Raw genomic sequence first — 25,774 nt, 5'->3', positions numbered from 1 at the left:
GAATAGATACTTTATATCATTAAGTTATAGGATGAGAAAAAAAGACAGGCATAGTTTAAAATACTCAATAAATTTCTTACAAGAAACAAAATGTAAGCACTTTAAATTTCAATATTCCTAATGTTTTAGATTACATCATACTAAGTAAATATCAGTTTTACTACTTTTTTTCATTTCCCTATACATTTATAACCAATGATAAGAGAGGTTTTTTTTAACATTTTGAAAACATTTTTCAAGTGCCACGGAACAATCATAATTTTTCCCATTAAGACCGCTTTGCACAATCAAAGCTTTCATGAACATTTTTGCAGTCCCACATACTGTATAAAGAAAGGATTGCCTGAATATTCTTTACATGAAGTGATAGAACTTGCCAGAAAGTAAAGGTAATCCTTTGGACCAGTGAAAAACACACGTGCCAGACTATGTGTGTTAGTAATGATCCTAAACTTTGACTTTTTCTGGGGCAAGGGCATTCTAGACAAATGGACAAATACGAGAAAGGTATCACACCATTGTGGCTTGAGCAGAGGAATTGTTGGTGGTTAGAAAATAGAGGTAAAATTTTAAAAGGGATGAGATTCTAGGGCTCCTTTTATCTGGCAGATGAATCTAATTTTTCTTTAAGTAAAAGCATTTGGACAGATGTTATTGTGAGTGACAGTATCTTTTTGTGTTGTTTTTTGAAACAACTTCAGTAATACATAAAGGCAAAAAGAAGTTTTTCAGACCTATCAACAAAAAGTCTATTGCAGTGTAAAATAACATGAATGTACTGGGTGTGGAATGGTGATAAAAATCTGGAATCTCAGTTAATAAGTGATCACCCTACAATGACATATTGAACATATTCTACCTGCCTACCTCTGTGTTCAATGCTGCATATAACCTAGGTGTAGTGGATAAAATTGTTGGTATTTGGTTTAAATTCCTGTCTACAAATTTTGCTGTAAAAGCTTAGGGGTTTGATGTGATTAAATGTTTTTGATCTTGAGACAATATATTGTAAACTGATTATTTTAATTTATTGTTCCAAGACGTAATACAACTTACATAACTTACATAAGCATTGTTTCAGAATGCTTGGGTGATATAAAGATTAAAACATTGAGATAAGTGCTAGATTGTTGTTCTTATTTAGAGAACACCTGATTTCAGATAACTAATGGATTCTGTGCACAGTCATCAGTGCTTGAATATTAAATGTAGTCTATCAACCGCTTTTAAACACCATTTATTGCTGCCCATTTAGCGCCTTGGTGTGGTATTGATGTTTGGATACAGCAGAGGACAGATGAGTAGTAAAAAAAGACAATTATGACAAATGGAAAAGACATAAACTAAGACTTGGAAAGTTTTAAAAACATGGAAACCTAATTTGATTAGAAATTGTATTGTTCCAGTTCTGAAACTTCATTCAGTTTGTGTGTACAGCTATGTTTTGAAGTAAGGATTGAGGTTTTATTTCAAAATGACCTGTATTCAATTCAGTTAATACTTTTGTTACCAAAATTATAATTAGTAATACATTGTATTAACAGTTAATACAAAATTTAGGTTTAATGATCTGTAAGCTACAGCAATTTTATAAAGTACAAGATACAATATTTCTCTAAAGGAAGCATAGAGTCTCATTGGTGATTAATCATATGACTGCATGAAGGTAACTCAGAATATAATTTATTGATAATTATGTATCCTAAAATGCAGAATTTTTAGAATCATAAGAGACTTCAAATGTCATTTAATCCAGCCCCCTACATAATTTCATCTGATGAGTGATTTCCGTGGAGAAGATGGTGTTTGAATTGACCCAAAATGATGTCAAGATATTCTCTAACATTGATTGAGATTCTTTGTGAATTCGTTTTATCTGTTGTGAAGACCAAGCAGCAAACTGAACTCTGATTCAGCTGTGTAGCTCCTTTACAAATACAAACCACCCTTTGATTTGACCACTTAGAGAGGTTTTCAGCTTTAAAGAAAAAATATGTTTTACCAATATCTACACTTTTTAGGGCAGATTAAAGCTGTGACCCAGTGCTCTACCCACCTATATTTCATGCCCACTTTCTTCTGGAGCTGCTACTTATTTGTGTTTTTTTTTTAATTAATTAATTTATTTATTTTTGGCTGCGTTGGGTCTTTTTTGCTGTGCATGTGCTTTCTCTAGTTGAGGCGAGCGAGGGCTACTCTTCGTTGCGGTGCGCGGGCTTCTCATTGCGGTGGCTTCTCTTGTTGCGGAGCACGGGCTCTAGGCGTGTGGGCTCAGTAGTTGTGGTGCACGGGCTTAGTTGCTTCGTGGCATGTGTGATATTCCTGGACCAGGGCTCAAACCCGTGTCCCCTGCATTGGCAGGTGGATTCTTAACCACTGTGCCACCAGGGAAGTCCCTATTTGTAATACACTATTTATTGGTCTAAGTAGCTGGAACCCATCTCAGTTCTTCCCTGGAGACGTCAATTCATGATATAGATTTTAAAAAAAGGTGTCTGTGGAGTCAAAGTGATTAAAAGAGGCACTTCCTCAGTCACATTAATTGTATAAGTGAAGTGTGTTAATAGATGATCCATGTTGAATCTGAGAGAGCAGAGTGTCATTCCCCAAGTGTTCAGGTTGATAAGCACAGCTTTAGCATTAAGTTACTGATGACTGCAATAATCTCAGATAAATGTCTCCATGGTGCTTTTAAAAATGGAAAGTGATGTAGGATAGGAAAGCAGATGGCAACTTAAATATTCATAATTCAGTGTTCCTCTACCTTAATTATGCAGTAAGCAATGGCTTGCACCTCAGTGTATGAAACATATTAAGAATATAACTAATGTGTTTAAGTTCACTCAGTAGGAAACAGGTGTGAATTTTGAAGGTGATAAATGACTCTCTTGGTGGTATTGTAAAAGCTGTCACTAAGAAATGAACAAGAATGATAGAGCATTTTTGTTGTGTCTAAATTTTCATTCAAACACAATTTATTTTATAACATGTATTTTATTTTATTAAATGTATTTTACGCAGTTCATAGTGCCAAACAGGAGCTATTCATGGACCTCAAGACTAAAAGTCATATTTGTTTTATAGTCTATATTAAAAATAATAAGTCCCTTTATATGACTAGGGGTTCAAATTGAAAAAAACAAGAGATAGGCCACATTAACGGATGGGATTTCAAATTAAATAAGAACTATGATAAAAAATAGTGGGAATAAGCACATGAAAAGATGCTAAACAACACTAATCAATAGAGAAATGCAAACCAAAACCACAGTGAAAAGTCACTTCTCACTCATAAGGATGACTATTATAAAAAATAAACAGAAAATGGAAAATAACAAATGTTGTCAAGGATGTGGAGAAATTGGAACCTTTATTCATTGCTGGTGGGAATGTAAACTGGCATAGCCACTACGGTATACAGTATGGTGGTTCCTCAAAAAATTAAACATAGAATTACCATATGATCCAGAAATTCCACTTCTAGTATATACCCAAAAGAATAGAAAGCAGGGCCTTGAGATAGTTGTACACCAGTATTCATAGCAGCATTATTCACAGTAGCCAAAATATAGAAACAACTCACATGTCCATCAGTAGATGAATGGATAAACAAAATGTGGTATAAACATGCCATGGAACGTTAGTTAGCCTTAAAAAGGAATGAAATTCTGATACATGTAACAACATGAATAAAATTTGAAAGTATTATGCTCATATTAAGCCAGACACAAAATGACACATATTGTATGATTTCACTTATAAAAGATATCTAAATCAGTCAAATTCAGAAAGTAGAATAGTAGTTATCAAGTCCTGGGGTGTAGGGAGGAATGGAGAACTATTGTTTAATGCGTACAGTTTCAGTTTGGGATGATGAAAAACTTCTAGAGATGGATAGTGGTCATGGTTGCCAACAGTGTGAAGGTACTTAGTGCCGCTGAATGTACACTTAAAAATGGTTAAAATGGGGGCTTCCCTGGTGGCTTAGTGGTTGAGAGTCCACCTGCCGATGTAGGGGACGCGGGTTCGTGCCCCGGTCCGGGAGGATCCCACATGCCATGGAGCGGCTGGGCCCGTGAGCCATGGCCGCTGAGCCTGCGCGTCCGGAGCCTGTGCTCCGCAACGGGAGAGGCCACAACAGTGAGAGGCCCGCGTACCATTAAAAAAAAAAAAAAAAAAAAGGTAAAATGGGGAAATTGATGTTATGTATATTTTACCACAATAAAAATGGTGAAAATATTTTTATTTTGGAAACTATACTCTTCAAAACACAGCTAACAAAAGAATTTGAGAAACTTTTACTACATATGAATAAGTGTTTTATTTGGAGTTTTAAGGAATGGAATTCAATTTCTTTGACTCCAGATACCTTTGTCCTTCACCTAGGTGGCAGTTATCAGAAACAAATGAAATTTTTATTAAAATATTATCTGGCTTTCCATAGAGTTGGGAAGAATGATTTTACTAACCTTAAATAAAATATAAATCACAATGCATATATTGAACTGACATTGTTTTTCTCTTACACTGGTTTTCAGAAGGTTCAACAGTACAATATATTCAGTGATATGAGCTCTACAGAGCTTCATTTATCTGTTTTATTCCTTTCTTCCTTTTTAAAAAGATATTCCTCTTTTATCTGTATTTTTCCTCTTTTTAATTTAGTGTTATGAATATTTTATTATTTCACAGTACAATGTCTTATTTTAACTCCAGCAAGAATTTGAGGGAACTGGTAAACCCAAATCCACTAAAGGAAAATGATAAAGCTAGTCACAAGATAAAATTGGAAAACTAATGTAGTGTTAAGAGCCAAAGGTGTAGTTGAATAATTGTGCTGTATGAATCCAGAGACAGGAGCACACACTTCCAGCTGGGCTCTTCAGCATGCTGTGATTCGTATGGACTTGGATTTAGCTGCTTGATGTGGGACTTGAGAGTAGATAAAGATTTTATTACATGAAGTTGTGAGGGATGAGTTGGAAAAGAATTTTGTATGTGACCAATATGTGTCTATTTGCAATCTGAAGTCAGATGAACTATTATCTCCTTTAGGAAACTTTTCTACTTCTGCCTGTTCATGCTTAGGATAAATGAGTACTATGTTTTTTGAGGATGACCTATAGTTGTGTTAGCAGGGTCACTTACCTATGTCATACTCCAGACCTGCAGCGTTCAATACAGTAGCCACTAGCCACATGTGGCTACTGAGAACTTGAAACAGCTATTTCTTGGCTTTGAATTTCTGAAATCACACATAGTTAGTATAAATTTAGACTCGAAATTTGTTCAGGAACACAGACCTAGTAATTTGATTTATCATGGGACACTTGTGGTTTTTTTTTTTTTTTAATCCCTCTTAGACCCAGGTCAAGAAAAGCTTCTTAGTTTCTTCTTGCTCTGGTAAGTGGAGATTTTTTCTCCGCTAGGCTTGCACTACTGTGAAGTCATAAATTTAATGCAGTAGTCTCAGTTCTGCCCTGTATGGACATCAAAATCCAATTCCTTTATCGTAACTAAGCCCAAGGATCCCGCCCCTACTCATCAGGGCTGTCACCAGTCAGATTGGCTGCCTACTACTCTAGATTTATTTTTTTTTGCGTTACGCGGGCCTCTAACTGTTGTGGCCTTTCCCGTTGCGGAGCACAGGCTCCGGACGCGCAGGCTCAGTGGCCACGGCTCACGGGTCCAGCCGCTCCGCGGCATGTGGGATCTTCCCGGACAGGGGCACGAACCCGTGTCCCCTGCATCGGCAGGTGGACTCTCAACCACTGCGCCACCAGGAAAGCCCTAGATTTCTTTTTTTTTTCTTTCAAACTTATATGCATAGCTGTACTATGGCTGTGACTCTGTGTGTGTGTATGTGTGTGTGTGTGTACATTTCATCCAATATTTCTTGGTGTTACTGTGCGAGTGTTTTTGAGTTACCCTAATTCTTGAAATTTTTAATAGTATTCAGTGTTCAGTGGAACATTGCTTAAGGTTTGTAAGAGAGAAAGGAGATCAAACTGGTGTTTTAGGAAGATTATTTTGCTTACTCCCATGTATGTGAGTAGATTATAAAAGAAAAGACAGTAACTCAAGATGCCATTTATTTAATGCCTTTGATAATTACTGAGATATATCAGGTTTTAAATTGAACACAAATCTAAAAGAAACAAATTGATAAATGAAGTCTGTCTTTTTTGAATATATATAGACTAGTTCCCCCTTGCGACTATATTAAAAACTATTATCATAGACATATTTTTCCTCAAGAGGGTTTCATAAGCGAAAGAAACATAAGGTGAAAAGAATGAGCATTTTAACACTTGCCAGAATTATCAATGTTTCATCCCTCATCTATAGAAGAGCAGTTGTCTTTAACAGTTATTTAAACCGTGAGCCTTTAGTTTTATCTGAGAATGCATGGTTAGAAAGCTAGGGACAGGGACAGCACTGTCTGGCTAGGAAGGAAGGGTTTAACAGAGATCAAGCCTATCCATCTGGATTGTAAACTATTTTACTTATTTATTTTTTATTTGCCTTTTTTATTTTATATTCATGCTGAGAAAAAACCTTTTTAAAAAATTTAACATTATGTTCTAGTAAGTCCTTTCTTTGATTTGGGTCTAAGTTATGAGACACATGACTTTCATTAGTACCAATGACTTGTACAATATTTTGTATAATATTTTACATTCTTTAATATTTTGAATTCTTCAAGGCTGAAAACTGTTCGAGCAGTTTTGTCAATACTTTCAACCTTCAAGGCAGAAAATAGGTAAATGCTCCCTCCCAGACTTTTATCTCTTAATGTGAAAAATCTATGCTTAACAAACATTTTGTTGTTGTTGTTCTATAAAGAAAATAGGGTTCAAACTCTTAGACTTTGAAATTTTATAGCAATAATCTAAACACTTAAATTCAAGACTTTTTTATTCACTGGAAATTTAAGTGCCTACCCTATTTCGTGAATAAGCAGTAATGAGCTGAACAGACACTGCCCTTGATCTAATTGAGCTTAGAATCTAGAAGCGAAGATAGATGTTACATTTGTGATTAGAGATATGCTATATCTTATGTGAGGAGAAGTGTAAGATTTTATGAGTGGTTATGTCAGAGTGATTTAAGTCAAGAAGGTGGTTCTCAAGATGTGGTTCCCGGACAAGCAGTATTAGCAACACCAAGACATTTCTAAGAAATGTAAGTTCTACGGCCCCAACCAAGACCTACTGAATCAGAAACATTAGAGATGAATCCAGCAGTCTGTGTTTTTAACAAGTCCTCCAGGTGGTTCTAATAGCTAAAGTTTGAGAACAACTGATCTAGGTCAGGATTTCTCAACGTGGGCGCGATTGGTATCTAGGACAGATAATTCTCGGTTGCGTGGGCCTACTTGTGCATTGTAGTCTGTTGAGCAGCACTCCTGGCCTCTCTAACTACTAGATGCCAGTAGCATCTCCCAGTCCTGTCAACCAAAAATGTCACCAGATATTGTCAAATGTCCCCAAGAGACAAATTCTTGTTGCCAGCTCCCTTCCCCTCATCTCTCCTTCCACACACACCAGATAAAGTTCAAATAACATGCTCAGCCCCTTTATCTTGTAATCGTACAATGTGTGGTGAAATGCTCTGAAACAAGTAAAAGGGACTCTACCATGTTTATTCAACATAGGAGTCCTAAATTAATTTAACCTCAAGTCTAAACAGAGAATCTAAGTTCTAGTCACTTGGGTCTCAGTTTTTTCTTGCTTTCAGCTTCTTTCTTTTCCTTCACAGTTCTTCCCTTTTTTTTTGCCATCTGTATTTTTCTTCTCCTTCCCTTTTTTAAAGTGGGGAGTTAATAAACACTCTTATAGATTAGTCCTGTTTTGACCTTAAATAGTAACTCATTCTGTTTATGTTCTCAAGTTAGGAATATGATGAATCTCATGTAATTAAAATGGGGTTTATTTTCACATAAATTAGACTGAAGCACCTGCTCTTTCCTAAGACTTTGAACATAAAAAAGCAAAGAAAGTGAAGCGTGTGATTTTCATTTTGTCTTGTATTAATAAAAAACTCAAAATATTCTCACTGATGAATTGTTATGTAGAATCCTCTGTCAATCATAGATTATTTGGGAATTCATTTATTTTCAAGTCTCTCTTTTTTTTTTTTTGTATTTACTCATCCATTGTATTTCAAAACTTTCCCTAAGCCCTGGTTATGGAATAGGAAGCTGTTTCAGTTTCTTACGTCTTTGAAGCAAACTCCAAAGTGTTTTCGTTTTCTGGTTTTCAGATCATAGGAAGTCCTATTTGAGGACAGGTTGCTAGGAGCCAAATAGATAAAAGTAGTTGCAGTGAAAAAGCAGAGGTGTCTGCCAGTATAGCAGTAATGCATTTTGATAGGTTCACAAACATGTGTACACTTTCTAAAATAGTTAACAGACCCAGACCGATGGCATGTTTCCACAGGTTATTATGCTAGGAAGCCCATAACAGGAGTTAATTCTCAGTAACGTTTGGCTGGTACTAACTGGTAAGGGTCAGAGAGGGTCAAGGATATTTTATCTCCACTAATAACATTCTTGAGCAGGATGGTAGTAATAAGTTGTATACCAAAAGATGTTGGAAATGATCATGATGATGGTGATGATGATGGTGGTCATAAATAATATATAGTTGGAAAAAGTTCAGGCAGGTATGGATCCAACATAGCATCCTCTGGACTTGTTTTCATTTTTAAGAGCTCTTTGTTGATGGCAATGCAAAACCATGAAGGGAGGGTAGTGGCCGAGTACCAGCCAGCCCTAACCCCCTGGGGGTCAGGTATAAATTACAAAAATAGAATCACAAATAGAGATGGGGTGGGAGTTGGGAATTTAATAAATTGTGGTCGGCAGGGGTAGGCCCTGCTCACAGCCACACTGGCACCCTGAATTCTCAAAGATGCAGCGTGTAACCATCAGTGATCCCTCAGGCTGACTCACAAAAAGAAAATCTCATGTCCCTAGCTAGTGAATCCAGAGTCAGAAGACAGCTGGAGGGTCAGGGACAGTCAGAAAGGAGACAGAAGGAAGTGGTCAGATAAAAATCGGCAGAGAAAAGACAGAGGGGGAGGGGCACTCGGGAAAGAGACAGCCAGAGACGGCTGGAGACAATCAGGAAAAAGAGCTGGAGACAGACAGAGACAGTCAGAGAAAAGAGAGCCTGAGGCAGGCGAACTGAAGTTTCCAGAAGCAGTGCTACCACTTCAACAACATGCTTTGAGGGCCAGCGTAGCCTAGGCTGAGGTTGGAGAAGCTCTCACACACTCACACACATCCACATGTAATATATTTATTCATGCATAATGGATGCAGGTGCCTCTCGGAAACCGGGAAAGGGATAAATAACTGTAACAGGGGTCTGGGTTCAGGGTGGAGCCTTGGCACTGAGCAGGTAAAATGTTTTCCGTGCAGCGGGGGGGCAGTGTAGCCCACCCACCCCCATGTTAAAAATATCAGTTTGCCTTGTAATAAAATTTTCAGGAGGTGAAACACAAGGAAAGGTGGGGTGGGGAAGCCAAAGCCAAGATTTGGGGCTGGGGGAGATGTAGGACGAGAAGCTGGGAGAGTGGGAGCCGAGCCCCTTTGAGTTTGCCAGTCCAAAAATATCAGGGGTTGGGGGTCAAAGCCTCAGCCCTTAAATCTTCTCCAGAAGAATGTCAAGCCCCCAGTAACCTCTTCTTGAGCTATTTTTAGAAAGGATGTGGGAGTTCCAATGGGAGGGAGAAATTGGCATCCTGGGCTGGGGAATGGTGACAGACCTTAAAGAAAAAGGCCAGGGCTTGGGGCTGGGAGTCCTGAGGAGAGAGGCCACGCAGATAGATAATTGTCACCTCCTCCCTTGAGTCTGTCACTCCCTTGAGTCTAACTTACGTCGAGGGGAAGAAGGAGGCAGATGGTGGGGAGGCCAGACCAAGGAAAGGCTTTGGGAGGGATTCTGGAAGGATTCTGTCCCACTGGCCTCCACCCACAGCCTGACCAGCTCCTTTCACAGATATTGTGCCTTTGGTTCCAGACCACCGCTATTGCAAATGTCACCATACAACTCGCCCCTTAATTCAAAAATACTTTATTGCTAAACAATGCTAACCATCATCTGAGGTTTCAGCAAGTCTTAGTAGTAACAGCAAAGATTAAGGATCACAGATCACCATAACAAATAGCAGTAATAATGAAAAATAATCTGAAATACTGGATTACCAAAATGTGACACGGGACACAACGTGAGAAAATGCTCTTGGAAGAATGGCACCGATAGACTTGATCGACACAGGCTTGACGCAAAGCTTCAGTCTGTGAAAAACTCACTATCTGGGAATCACAATAAAGCAAAAGCTCAATCAAAGAAGGGCATCACAGCGCCCCCTGCTGCCTGAATGGGAGAGGCCCAACAAGGAAGGCCTGGAAGGGAGGCTGAAGGAGGGGCAGGAATAACGCTGAATTAGGAAGGAGGGCGGGGGGGGGGGTTGCTGAATTTGGAGGGATCCCGAGGAGGTGAAAAATTCAAATCAGGTCCGGGTTTGCTGGAAGGTGGCAGCTGGACAGTCAGAGAAGTTCACATATCAGAGTAAGCCTGGGTGGGGGGAATGAGACTATTTGAGGGGGCATCAACTGCCCTCCAGAGTGGGGCTCATTTCAGAGGAGGATCTAACCACATGGAAATATTGAATAGATAAGCTAAGGTCAGGGCAGCAAGGAGAACTAGCCTAGTCGCCCACCTGAAGTGCGGCCGTGGCAGACACGGTGGAGGGCTCTGGGGCATGTCCTTGTTGGGCTCTCCGGAGAGGACTCCAGCCCACCTTTTCCTCCAGCCCAAAGGTGGGCATCACCCCTACCCAGCCATCCCCAGAGGTTGGGTTGAAGTGAGAGGTTCAAGAGGCAGCTGGGGGGTGTTCATCTCCTGCCCAACTCCTGTCCCCTGCGTCCTCCCGGGGCCACAGAAACAGGAGACGGCACAAAACACAAGGAGGTCCTTCTGTTCCATGGGAGGGAGGCCACAAGCCCAACTTGTCCTTCTCCCCTTCTTCCAAATCTTTCTCCTCTGTGCTGTTGTTGTTTCGTGTCTAAAGAGTTTACAAAGCAAGAAGGGAGGGTGAGGGCCGCGAGTCCGAAGGCTGGTCACTGCCGCAGCATTGGGCTCCGTGGAACACAGAGACCTCCACCTCCAGGCGGGGGAGGACAAATGAAGGCAAGCAGGGCATTATCAGCAAAGACGGAGTCCCCGAGGACTTGAAGCTGACTGTGTGTCAAGGGTGAAGCTGTCAGGTTGTGGGGAAGGCTGCGTCTTGGCTGGTCTGGAAGAGCAGGGGTGGTGGTGGGGGCAGTGGCAGCCATCTGAAGCCATCTTCCTCAGTGGATTCCGTCCCCCACGAATCTCACGGTTCACTCCAGGTAACCCTTCACTTCTCCTTCTCCTCCTGAGCAACAGTCTCCTCTTGGCGTCTCCTAGGCGGGGCTTGGGCTGGGCAGGCAGGCCCAAGTCCACTGGTGTGTTTCAAAGAGTTGTAAGATGCGGCTGGTAGTGGAAGAGACATAACATCGTCTAGACTTTGGGCAGAAGAGATAATTAATCCTGAGTGGGGAACACCGCAAACAGGTCTGCCACGTGGTCTGCCATCAAATGACTGGCTACTGGGAAGGCAGAGGGTGATGACCTGGAAAATGCACAGGACAAGGAGTGGCAGACTTGAAAGATTCCATTCTAGGGGAGAAGGAAGCACAATGGAAAGTAAAGATGCCCCTTAGAGGCTTGGTGGGGTAAGGAAAGAAAAAAAAAATGACCTAAGAAGAATAGGCCCTCTTTGAATAAAATGCCATCAAAGAATAAGAAGATGTCAGATAAAAACAGGCCAGTGGCAACAACAACAAAACAGTAACAGCAAAAGTGGACCTGTATTAAAGAATAGGCCCTCTTTGAATAAAATGCCATCAAAGAATAAGAAGATGTCAGATAAAAACAGGCCAGTGGCAACAACAACAAAACAGTAACAGCAAAAGTGGACCTGTATTAAAGAAACTGAGCAGCTAAACTTCAGTGTAGAACGAAGTACACGCACCTTTGCACTAAGATGCCTAACGAGCTACCCTATCCCTCAAGTGTTATCTGCTGTTGTTAGAGCAAAGCTAATTCAAGACATAATCCTGATCATAAAGAAGCTAGAACCCAACATTCGTAAAACTTACTGTGTGAAGAAAAGTATCACCTACTATTTCAGGACAAGGAAAGTTCAAGATAAGAAATCCTCATCATTAAAAAGGAACCCAATATTCACAGAAATTACTACGTGAAGAAAAGGCACCCAATGAATATTTCTTGAATGGATTCCTCAATTTTTATTTCAGTTCAGAAATGCTCATGAAAATACATGGGTAAATTAAAAGATGCTTAACTTCATTTCATTCAAGCTCTGCTGAACTGAGGCATCCACAGACTTGCTTTCTCAGTCCACACTTTTTCACATAATTCTCCCCCATTACCCTCTTCATGGCAAATATCACTACCTGAGGTTTTACTGTATAGTTTTCATTGGTTTATTTTCTGTCTCTGCCGCTAGAATGAAAACACCATGTGGTCAGCAAATTCATTTGCTTTAATTTATCTCTCGTACCTAAAATAGTGCTGGCCAAACAGAAGGCACTCAGTAAATACCTGTTGAATGGTTAAATGAATGAGTGAATCCATTAAGTATTTTTTGAAGGGATTTGTATACAAAAGAAAAATGAAATGGTGGAATTTTCAGCAAATTCAATCATATATTTGAGATGGGGCTAATTCCTTTGCTTTAAGTTTGACATAAAAATATTGTGAATTTGTTTTAATAGTATAATTATAATAGGAGAAAAATATTTCTAAATGAGTCAGCTAGTACATTTTGGAAAACAGTTGGTACAAGAAGTACTGGGAGAGAGCCATGAGATCAGGCCAACTGAACATTCATTTTACTGTTAGAAATTTTAATAAAACAGTAAGATTGTTGATGTTGCTTCGTATTAGGAAGAATTATCAGAGCAACATATGCTGAGGGGACAAACAAGGATAAGGAGTATAAAGTCTAGTTGATCTTAGTAACTGAGGTACTTCTCTTAACATTAGGAAAAGAAAAACTGCTCTGGTTTTAGCACTCACTGTATTCTGATCATTGATGCTTATATTTGACATGGAGTGAGAGTGGTTTATCTTCATTTTCTCTCTTGGCTAGGGCCAGTTGAATATTCTTCCTGCATCTGACACATGAATGTATAACGCAGTAAAGTGTTATTGACTTTATTACATTGGACGTCAGATTTGAGGGGTCCTGTGATGAGCACATGTCAGCTTCTGTCCTAAATGTTGAAATCAGAGTCATGTCTTTAATGGCCACTTGGCATTAAGCTCCACACCAATGGAGTCAAAATCATTCCCGAACTGCTGCAAAGGTGTAAGTCGTAGACCGTCCATCAGATCCCCTGCACGCGTGTAATACAGATTTGTGACTGTAAATCATGAGGCAGCCACAGAAGTTACATGAAAATTAATCTATATTAAAGTCAAGAAATATGTATGGTAAAAATGATTAAATCCAGGGCACTTTAGGTCTGGAATTATCCTTTCATTATTCAGGAACAAATAAAATAAAAACCCAGAGGAGTGAATTCATTTTTCTGAAGCCCAAGGATTATTCATTAGCAGAATAAAGGCATAAACTGGGGCCTCTTGAATCCCAATGCTTTGGTCATCTGGAATCTGATTAAATAAAGCTTTCAGCTAAGATTTTTTTAAAAAACATAAAACTTTGATTTGAAAAAACAATACAAAACAAAGAAACATTGAAATATAAGATACGAACATATAAGCCAATACTTAAGATATAATAAAAAGAAAACTACCAATTAGACTCCAAGGCCAGGATATAGTCAACATTCTTCTCTCTCTCTAGCACCTTGTTACTGAGATAACCAAGACAGGCAAAAAGGAGATCAAATATGACATTCACTTGTTCTTCTTCATAGCTCAGAATATCTGCTTCTTGTTTAATGCATGTCTTTTAGCTGGGAGAGGCTGCTAAGCCATTTATTGACTGTGTGTTCAGACAGTTGTGCTGAGTTCTGATGACACAGTCCTTCCCAAGTCATCCACCTTTGTCTGTCTTTCTTAACTATATATCTGTGCACATTTTTTGATTTTATTTGTTGTAATTTTCAAAATGCAAGGTAATAAAGATATAGAATTTTCTAGTATATAAAATGTTGTTTCTCACTTAGTATCAAATCCTTTGCAATAGGGACCAGTGTTCTATGGTTGTCTTACTCATGAAGGATCTGAGGCTCATAGATTGTGGTTTGACACAAATGACAAGCCCACTAAATGACAAAGCACGTAACAGGGATTTCTGACTCAGAAACCAGTGGTTTTCCTAGTGGAGTCTTCATACATTGCTGGTGGGAAAAATAAACAATGCAGCACAATTTGACAGTTTCTTTAAAAGTTAAATATGTGTTTATTAGATGACATAGTAAGTATGTGCCCAAGCAAAATGAGACATATATTCACACAAAAACCTGTGTGAAAATGTTCATGAGAGCGTTGTTTGTATGGGCAAACACTGTAACCAACCCAAAAGTTTATCAACTTGGTAAATGGATAAACAAAATATGTATATTTGTGCAGTAGAATACAAATCAACAATAAAACAGCCAAATTCTGATGTATGCTACAAAATGAACCCCAAAAACATTATTGTATGAGTCCACTTATATGAAATGTCCAGAACAGACAAATTTATAGATACAAACTGAAGATTATGTGGTGCTGAGGATGGGGTGAGATTACACCAAATGGGCTCCAGAGAATTTTTAGGGGATGATGGAAATGATCTAAAACTGAATTATAGTGATTATTCTCCAACTCTGCAAATTCATTACAAATCTTTGAATTTTGTACTTATAATAGGTATATTTTAAGAATATATACTATACCCCCCAAAATGAGAGGGGGACAGAGAGAGAGGGAGGGAGGGAAAAAGGGAGGGAAAGAGAAACAGAGACAGATAGACACTCAGAGGGTATTACCAACCCGAGGAGCCATGGGAGCCATTTCTAGATGTAATCTAATCCTCTTAACTTTACCGTACTAAGGATGATGTTGATTGGTTCATGGGAAGAAAGTTTCAGGAACATGATTATTTTACGGGTGACAGAAACAAGGGAATTTTAAAGAATTGAAAAAACATTTAACCCGTGATTCCATTTATGTATTAAATTCATAGATAATTGTTCAGAAACTCTTTTGCTTGAAACAATGCATCTCAACTGTCTTTCTTTTTTTTAATAAATTATTTATTTATTTATCTATCTATCTATCTATTTATTTATTTTTGGCTGTGTTGGGTCTTCCTTGCGGTGCATGGGCTTCTCACTGCGGTGGCTTCTCTTATTGTGGAGCACGGGCTCTAGGTGCACTGGCTTCAGTAGTTGTGGCTGGTGGGCTCTAGAGCGCAGGCTCAGTAGTTGTGGGGCACGGGCTTAGTTGCTCTGTGGCATGTGGGATCTTCCCGGACCAGGGATCGAACCCGTGTCCCTTTCATTGGCAGGTGGATTCTTAACCACTGCGCTACCAGGGATGTCCTCGGCTGTCTTTTTGGACTGAAAAAAAAATGTGGAAAGCTTCATATAGTTGAATATAACCTTCAACCACTTCTTATATGCCTATCTCAACACTTAAAATGAAGGAAGGTGAAAAGGAAAATATGATGAGAGAAGAGATTTTATTCAACTAATTATTTTCACCTGGTACATTTTGGATTCAGTAAAAGTCAAGATTTGATCAATATTTTGTATGTATATACATATATATTATATATAATATAATATACGTATGGTCCTATATAATGATAATTAATATTCAACATGGTAATTTTGAAGTATCATAAGAAATATATCAATGCTTACTTTTACTCCAGTCAAAACTGCAGTCTAATATTTATTTTAGAGAAATGCTTACCTTATATGTTTGAAATAGATTATGAGTTAATCAGAAAACTCAATCAGTATCTAATGTCACTCCACTTTCCTCCCTAGTTAAATAGTTAAATCAGAAGATTTGATAAATTTGGTGATTTCTAGGGCAAAATAGTGCATTTTAACTTAATGACCAGTGAGGACCTACTGACTCACTGAGGAGTCCACATGTTTTTCTGAATTTTAGCCTTGCCATGGATGTCATCATGGCAGTTGTGTTCAGTCCAGCACTAAGACTACATTCCTATATTGATAATGTTGTTAAATATTTAACTTCTCTCTCATTAATTTCAACATCTAAATTTTAAAACTACCTAGGAAAATAAAATGTTAAGACCTCAACATTATGATTTATTTAGGCTTGTTTTCTTTTGTCTTGGAGAGTGGAAACTGAGATGTCCTCAGAGGGACAAACCACAATCAAAGTGTATTGATTGAGCATCGTGGCTTCAGTGTGTGAGTGTGTGTGTGTGTGTGTGTGTGTGTGTGTGTGTGTGTGTGTGTGTGTAATCAAGCTCTCTAGTGATTAATTACATGCCAGTTTTGGGCATTTCTAGAATGTTGAGACTTGTGGAATTATCATATCAGGCATATTGAAATAAACTATGATATAGAGGACTAGTAAAAAGAAAAATAACTTTCTAAAATGAAAAGAGATGACGTGTATTTGTACTATGCTTACTTTACATATATGTAGCCTGTCTACAAATCTATTACTTGTGTTCCTATTTTAATTGAATATATGAACATCTTTGTTCAAATCACTGTGCTAGATGATGTGGATATAAAACAGAATAGAATATGGAATTTGTCCTCAAGGATAGAAAATAACATTAATTTTTTTTCTTTCTTCTCAGCATATAGCAATAAATGCAGTAATTTCCCTTTTTAAAATTAGTAACCACGGTATTCATTTGAATATTCAATGGTGATAAGAGTTTCAAATTTTAGCCTTATAAGGACTTTCTAGTGACTGATATAATAGGTTTCAGAGGCTCATTAACTCTACCTGGTGTCCACATAAGTAATCACACACTCTGTTGTATGAATGGATTACATTTTTCATAACGACCTGAAAATATAAAACCTGTCTTTCTCTCCCTATTAATTATTCTCTTTTGGCATATAAGTAGAAGAGACATAATGCAGTACCAGGAGTTTTATCTATTTGAGCTCAAGTAATATCTCCCAAGGTGACATTCCATAGCTAAAGAGGCAGTCTTCTTGGTTTTGTGTTTGAAAACACACTTATTTAGATCGAGATTTAAGATGGTACTTTTTTTTGCAGGAATTTTAAAATGCTTAACATACATACATTTAATCATTTCTTTTTGCAAGTATATTCAGGCTTCTGAAGTTCTCTAACGAGCTCTTGTTTTTGGCCAGTTGCCTGTACATTTCTCTAGGAAATTTGCATCATTGTGACAAAGTGGTAGTTACCTGTGTCCTTACTGTTAGATTCTGGGTCTCTCTCTTGGTACCCTCTCAGAATCCTGGGAATTGGCAAAAGAAAGTCACTGCAAGGTTGCAGTGAACATAAATTTGACTTGGCCACTGCTAGGTTTTGTGAATGGGAAGAAAGAGTTGTGTACCGTGAGTAACTGCAGTGGTGTCACATGGATTTGATCAGGAGATAGTCCCTGGCCCAACCAAAGTCTGCTTATACATGGGATTAACCCCACATGAGAGTGGGAACCTCTCACATAATGAGGTAGGGAAGTGACCATTTCAGATTAAATTTCAGAGTTATGGGGGATTAACTGTAGAGCACATTCTGACTACAGATCCAAAGGAAATATGAAATCAAATCCAATAGAGATGTACTCATGAATGCAAATTTCATTATTTAACCAATTTTTATTGATTAGCCCCTCTCTGCCTTCTGTATCAGGAGGATGAAAAGGTGAACAAAATGAATGTGTCCTTATGTCTTGTCATCTCAAAAACCCCAAATTCCCTGAAACATTGTAGTAATTATTTGTTTGTTTGTTTTGTTTTTCAGTAAAATTTACAACCCAGTGACTAAAAGGGAACTTCTTGGAGTAGTTGAGATGTCTCACTCCCTCCTTCCCTTTATCTCTCCCTCCCTCTTCCTTTCTTTCAACTACACAAGCAAAAAGCATTCTTTGGTAAAGAAATGTCCTTTCCTGTTGGCCTCTCAGACCCCATGTTACTTCATTTTATTCATTTATATCTTTCAGGAATTGAATAGTATTTTGAGAATTTCACACCTTGCTTTACTTTACTGCTTTTCTACTAAAGAATTGAGATTTTAGCTATCCACAGAGACACCTCAAACTCAACATGTTCAAAGTTGATTCACTATTATTCCTCGCTAACTCCTTCTGCTGTTTTCCAAACTATAAGAATGATAGCATCACCTGCCAATCATGTAGAACTCCTCCATGACTCCCTTTCCTGATCCCTTACATCCAGATGGCATCCAATTTCAGTCAGCTCTACCTCCTTACCACTTCCTCATCTCGTTCCCTTGTAGTCATCCTCTTGTTTCCACCTTAATTCAGACTTCATTCATCTTTTGCCTAGCCTACTTCTTCTTCTATGTGTTCTCATTAAAATCTTGTCTCTCTTCAACCCATATACCTTGCAGGAGCAAGTTGATAATGAACATATCAAGTCAGTTGTATCAGTTCCTGATTTAATCTTCTTTTCCTGACTTCTCATTGCCTACTAGATTATAATCCAAATTCCTTGGTATGACATACAAGGTCCCCCATTATAGGGAGTCTGCCCACCACTTCAACAATTACAAAACCTTACCATATTTAATAGTTTGGTCCCTGATATGGACTGAATGTTTGTGTTCCTCCAGAATTCACCTATCCTAACCCTCCAATGTGATGGCATTAGGAGGTGGGACCTTTGGGAGTTAATTAAGTCATGAGAGTGGGGCCTCATGAATGGGATTAGTGCCCTTATAAAAAGAGTTAAGAGAACTGCTCTCTCTATCTCTCTGCTCTTTGCCATGTAAGGAAAGACTAAGACAGTCATCTGCAAACCAGGAAGTGGGCTCTCACTTGATGCCAGTTGTGATGGTACCTTGATCTTGGACCTTCCAACCTCCAGAACTGTGAGAAATAAATGTTTGTTGTTTAAGCCACCCAGCCTATGGTAATTTGTTATAGCAGCTTGAACTGACTAAGATGATCTCTAAACTATGATAAGTTGTCTAACTCCTTTGTATTGTTGTTCAAGCTATTTCCTCTACCTTTAATGGCCTTCAAGGTAGATTAGTTCCAGACAGGTGTAATAGCTCCACTATAAACCACCTTTGGAAATTATTCATATTCCTCTGAGAGAGAATTGAATGCTTTCTTATGCCTCCAACAGCATCCTATTTCTATCTATCTTGTAATTTCTTTGAGGACAACATCTGTAACTGATTCATCTTTGAGATTCTTATACCCAGCTTTGCATCTGACACATGGTAAATGCCAAACCTTGGCAAGGTACTGATAGCTATTTGTATTTTATGTGATTCATTTAGGCTGAAAGAATTAGGATGCTTCAAGTGTTTCAATACCAAGCTTTCAAGATCAGTGAACTCCAAAAGAGATACTTGAAGAATCAGTTTCTGAGTTTTTTAGAATGGAAAGAATGTAGGTAGAAAATCATAAAACTGTTGGCAGCCATCTCTTTAAATATGTAAGAGTGATTTCTTTTTTTTTTTTAACGTTTTTATTGGAGTATAATTGCTTTACAGTGGTGTGTTAGTTTCTGCTTTATAACAAAGTGAATCAGTAATACATATACATATATCCCCATATCTCTTCCCTCTTGCATCTCCCTCCCTCCCACCCTCCCTATCTCACCCTTCTAGCTGGTCACAAAGCACCGAGCTGATCTCCCTGTGCTATGCAACTGCTTCCCACTAGCTATCTATTTTACATTTGGTAGTGTATATATGTCCATATATACGCCACCACTCTCTCACTTTCTCCCAGATTACACTTCCCCATACCCGTGTTCTCAAGTCCATTCTCTAGTAGGTCTGCGTCTTTATTCACATCTTGCCCCTAGGTTCTTCATAACTTTTTTTTTTTTTTGGTTCCATATATATGTGTTAGCATACGGTATTTGTTTTTCTCTTTCTGACTTCCTTCACTCTGTATGACAGACTCTAGATCCATCCACCTCACTACAAATAACTCATATTCGTTCCTTTATATGGCTGAGTAATATTCCATTGTATATAAATGCCACATCTTCTTTATCCATTCATCTGTTGATGGACACTTACGTTGCTTCCATGTCCTGGCTATTGTAAATAGAGCTGCAATGAACATTGTGGTACATGACTCTTTTTGAATTATGGTTTTCTCAGGGTGTATGCCCAGTAGTGGGATTGCTGCATTGTATGGTAGTTCTATTTTTAGTTTTTTAAGGAACCTCCATACTGTTCTCCATAGTGGCTGTATCAATTTACATTCCCACCAACAGTGCAAGAGGGTTCCATTTTCTCCACATCGTCTCCAGCATTTGTTGTTTGTGGATTTTCTGATGATGCCCGTTCTAACCGGGAGAGGTGATACCTTATCGTAGTTTTGATTTTCATTTCTCTAATAATTAGTGATGCTGAGCAGCTTTTCATGTGCCTCTTGGCCATCTGTATGTCTTATTTGGAGAAAGTCTGTTTAAGTCTTCTGCCCATTTTTGGGTTGGGTTGTTTGTTTTTTTAATATTGAGCTGCATGAGCTGTTTATATAGTTTGGAGATTAATGCTTTGTCCGTTGATTCGTTTGCAACTATTTTCTCCCATTCTGAGGGTTGTCTTTTCATATTGTTTATAGTTTCCATTGCTGTGCTGTCCCATTTGTTTATTTTTATTTCCATTACTCTAGGAGGTGGGTTCTAAAAAAATCTTGCTGTGATTTATGTCAAAGAATGTTCTTCCTATGTTTTCCTCTAAGAGTTTTATAGCATCCGGTCTTACATTTAGGTCTTTAATCCATTTTGAGTTTATTTGTGTGTATGGTGTTAGGGAGTGTTCTAATTTCATTCTTTTACACGTAGCTGTCCAGTTTTCCCAGCACCACTTATTGAAGAGACTGTCTTTTGTCCATTGTATATCCTTGCCTCCTTTGTCATAGATTAGTTGACCATAGGTGCGTGGGTTTATCTCTGGGCTTTCTATCTTGTTCCATTGATCTGTATGTCTGTTTTTGTGCCAGTACCATATTGTCTTTATTACTGTACCTTTGTAGTATAGTCTGAAGTCAGGGAGTCTGATTCCTCCAGCTCTGCTTTTTTCCCTCAAGATTGCTTTGGCTATTCGGGGTCTTTTGTGTCTCCATACAAATTTTAAGATTTTTTGTTCTAGTTCTGTAAAAATTGCCACTGGTGATTTGATAGGTATTGCATTGAATCTGTAGATTGTTTTGTGTAATATAGTCATTTTCACAATATTGATTTTTCCAATCCAAGAACATGGTATATCTCTCCCTCTGTTTTTTCGTCTTTGATTTCTTTCATCAGTATCTTATACTTTTCTGAGTATAGGTCTTTTACCTCCTTATGTAGGTTTATTCCTAGCTATATTATTCTTTATGTTGCAGTGGTAAATGAGATTGTTTCCTTAATTTCTCCTTCTGATCTTTCATTGTTAGTGTATAGGAATGCAAGTGATTTCTGTGCATTAATTTTGCATCCTGTAACTTTACCAAATTCATTGATTAGCTCCAGTAGTTTTCTGGTGGCATCTTTAGGATTATCTATGTATAGTGTCATGTCATCTGCAAACAGTGACAGTTGTAATTCTTCTTTTCCAATTTGTATTTCTTTTATTTCTTTTTATTCTCTGATTGCTGTGGCTAGGACTTCCAAAACTATGTTGCATAGTAGTGGTGAGATTGGACATCCTTGTCTTGTTCCTGATATTAGAAGAAATGCTTTCAGTTTTTCACCATTGAGAATGATGTTTTGCTGTGGGTTTGTCGTATATGGCCTTTAGTATGTTGAGGTAGGTTCCCTCTATGCCCACTTTCTGGAGAGCTTTTATCATAAATCAGTGTTGAATTTTGTCAGAAGCTTTTTCTGCATCTGTTGAGATGATTATATGGTTTTTATTTTTCAGTTTGTTAATATGGTGTATCGCATTGATGGATTTGCATATATTGAAGAATCCTTGCATCCCTTGGATGAATCCCACTTGATCATGGTGTATGATCCTTTTAATGTGTTGTTGGATTCTGTTTGCTAGTATTTTATTGAGAATTTTTGTATCTATATTCATCAGTGATATTGGTCTGTAATTTTCTCTTTTTTAGTATCTTCATCTGGTTTTGGTATCAGGGTGATGGTGGCCTCATAGAACGAGTTTGGGAGTGTTCCTTCCTCTGCAACTTTTTGGAAGAATTTGAGAAGGATGGGTGTCAGCTCTTCCCTAAACACTTGACAGAATTCACCTGTGAAGATATCTGGTCCTGGACTTTTGTTTGAAGATTTTTAATCACAGTTTCATTACTTGTGATTGGTCAATTCATATTTTCTATTTCTTCCTGGTTCAGTCTTGGAAGGTTATACCTCTCTAAAAATTTTTCCATTTCTTCCATGTTGTTCATTTTATTGACATAGAGTTGCTTGTAGTATTCTCTTATGATGCTTTGTATTTGTGCAGTGTCCATAGTAACTTCTCCTTTATCATTTCGAATTTTATTGATTTGAGTCCTCTCCCTCTTTTCCTTGATGAGTCTGGCTAAAGGTTTATCAATTTTGTTTATCTTATTAAAGAATCAGCTTTTAGTTTTATTGATCTTGGCTGTTCTTTCTTTCTGTTTCTTTTATTTCTGCTCTGATCTTTATGATTTCTTTGCTCCTACTAACTTTGGGTTTTGTTTGTTCTTCTTCCTCTAGTTCCTTTAAGTGTAAGGTTAGATTGCTTATTTGAGATTTTTCTTGTTTCTTGAGGTAGGATGGTATTGCTATAAACTGCCCTCTTAGAACTGCTTTTGCTGCCTCCCATAAGTTTTGGATCGTCGTGTTTTCATTGTCATTTGTCTCTAGGTATTTTTTGATTTCCTCTTTGATTTCTTCAGTGATCTCTTGGTTATATTGTAGCACATTGTTTATCCACCATGTGTTTGTATTTTTTATGGTTTTTTCCCTGTAATTTATTTCTAATCTCATAGTGTTGTGGTCAGAAAAGATGCTTGATATGATTTCAATTTTCTTAAATTTACCAAGGCTTGATTTGTGACCCAAGGTGTGATCTGTCCTGGAGAATGTTTCATGTGCACTTGAGAAGAAAGTGTAATCTGCTGTTTTTGGATGGAATGTCCTAGAAATATCAATTAAATCTATTTGGTCTATTGTGTCATTTAAAGCTTGTGTTTCCTTATTAATTTTCTGTCTGGATGATCTGTCCATTGGTGTAAGTGAGGTGTTAAAGTCCCCCACTATTATTGTGTTACTGTCAATTTCCTCTTTTATAGTTGTTAGCATTTGTCTTATGCATTGAAGTGCTCCAATGTTGGGTGAATGTATATTTATAATTGTTATATCTTTTTGGATTGATCCCTTGATTATTACATAGTGTCCATCCTTGTCTCTTGTAACATTCTTTATTTCAAAGTCTATTTTATCTGGTATGAGTATTGCTACTCCAGCTTTCTTTTGATTTTCATTTGCATGGAATATCTTTTTCCATCCCCTCACTTTCAGTCTGCATGTGTCCCTAGGTCTGAAGTGGGTCTCTTGTAGACCGCATAAATACAGGTTCTGTTTTTGTATTCATTCAGCGAGCCAGTGTCTTTTGGTTGGAGCATTTAATCCATTCACATTTAAGGTCATTATCGATATGTATGTTCCTATTACCATTTTCTTAATTGTTTGGGGTTTGGTTTTGTAGGCCTTTTCCTTCTCTTGTGTTTCTCACTTAGAGAAGTTCTTTTAGCATTTGTTGTAGAGCTGGTTTGGTGGTACTGAATTCTCTTACCTTTCGCTTCTCTGTAAAGCTTTTGATTTCTCTATCGAATCTGAATGAGATCCTTGCCGGCTAGAGTAATCTTGGTTGTAGGTTCTTCCCTTTCATCACTTTAAATATATTGTGCCACTCCCTTCTGGCTTGTAGAGTTTCTGCTGAGAAATCAGCTGCTAACCTTATGGGACATCTCTTGTATGTTATTTGTCATTTTTCCCGTGTTGCTTTTAATAATTTTTCTTTGTCTTTAATTTTTGTCAATTTGCTTACTAGGTGTCTTGGCGTGTTTCTCCTTGGGTTTATCCTGCCTGGGACTCTCTGCGCTTCCTGGACTTGAGTGGCTATTTCCTTTCCCATGTTAGAGAAGTTTTCAACTATAATCTGTTCAAATATTTTCTCAGGTCCTTTCTCTCTCTTCTCCTTCTGGGACCCCTATAATGTGAATGTTGTTGCATTTAATGTTGTCCCAGAGGTCTCTTAGGCTGTTTTCATTTCTTTTCATTCTTTTTTCTTTATTCTGTTCCACAGCAGTGATTTCCACCATTCTGTCTTCCAGGTCATTTATCCATTCTTCTGCCTCAGTTATTCTGCTTTTGATTCCATCTAGTGTATTTTTCATTTCAGTTATTGGACTGTTCATCTCTGTTTATTCGTTCTTTAAGTCTTCTAGGTCTTTGTTAAATATATCTTGCATCTTCTTGATCTTTGCCTCCATTTTTTTTCCGAGGTCCTGGATCATCTTCACTATCATTATTCTGAATTCTTTTTCTGGAATGTTGCCGATCTCCACTTCTTTTAATTGTTTTTCTGGGGTTTTATCTTGCTCTTTCACCTGGTACATATTCCTCTGACTTTTCATTTTGTCCATCTTTCTGTGAATGTGGTTTTCATTCCACAGGCTGCAGAATTGTAGTTCTTCTTTCTTCTGCTGCCTGCTCTCTGGTGGATGGGGCTATGTTAAGAGGCTTGTTCAAGTTTCCTGATGTGAGGGACTGGTGGTGGGTAGAGCTGAGTGTTGCTCTAGTGGGCAGAGCTCAGTAAAACTTTAATGTGTTTGTCTCCTGGGTGAGGCTGAGTTCCCTCCCTACTGGTTGTTTGGCATGAGGCTACCCAGCCCTAGAGCCTACAGGCTCTTTGCTGGGGCTAATGGTGGACTCAGGATGGCTCATGCCAAGGAGTACTTCCAGAACTTCTGCTGCCAGTGACCTTGTCCCCACAGTGAGCCACAGCTGCCCCCCACCTCTGCAGGAGACCCTTCAACACCAACAGGTACGTCTGGTTCAGTCTTCTTTGGGGTCACTGCTTCTTCCCCTGGGTCCTGATGTGCACACTACTTTGTGTGTGCCCTCCAAGCATGGAGTCTCTGTTTCCTCCTGTCCTGTCAAAGTCCTGCAGTCAAATCCCACTAGCCTTCAAAGTCTGATTCTCTGGTAACTCCTTCTCCCGTTGCTGGACCCCCAGGTTGGGAAGCCTGACATAGGGCTCAGAACCTTCACTCCAGTGGGTGGACTTCTGTGGTATACTTGTTCTTCAGTTTGTGAGTCACCCACCCAGCGGTTATGGGATTTGATTTTATTGTGATTGCGCCCCTCCTACCATCTCATTGTGGCTTCTCCTTTGTCTTTGGATGTGGGGTATCTTTTTTGGTGAGTTCCAGTGTCTTCCTGTCAGTGATTGCTCAGCAGTTAACTGTGATTCTGCTGCTCTCGCAAGAGGGAGTAAGTGCACGGCCCTCTACCGAGACTAGATTCTGATACTCACTACTCTTCTGGGATTTATTGAACTGGACTGCCTGCATTTTAATGTGGCAAACTGAAGAACACAAG

At 38.4% G+C, this 25,774-nt stretch overlaps 1 protein-coding gene across 3 annotated transcripts in view; it reads left to right on the top strand.

The window, feature by feature from the left end:
- Nucleotides 1-25,774, top strand: part of DPP10 (dipeptidyl peptidase like 10) — a 1,290,245-nt gene that overhangs the window by 892,939 nt on the left and 371,532 nt on the right. The gene's annotated exons all lie outside the window — the stretch shown is intronic.

The sequence above is a fragment of the Orcinus orca genome, chromosome 7 (genome assembly GCF_937001465.1).
Source record: "Orcinus orca chromosome 7, mOrcOrc1.1, whole genome shotgun sequence".
NCBI lineage: Eukaryota > Metazoa > Chordata > Mammalia > Artiodactyla > Delphinidae > Orcinus > Orcinus orca.
The sequence above is the reverse complement of the archived record's forward strand: the minus strand, read 5'-3'. Positions and strand labels throughout refer to the sequence as shown.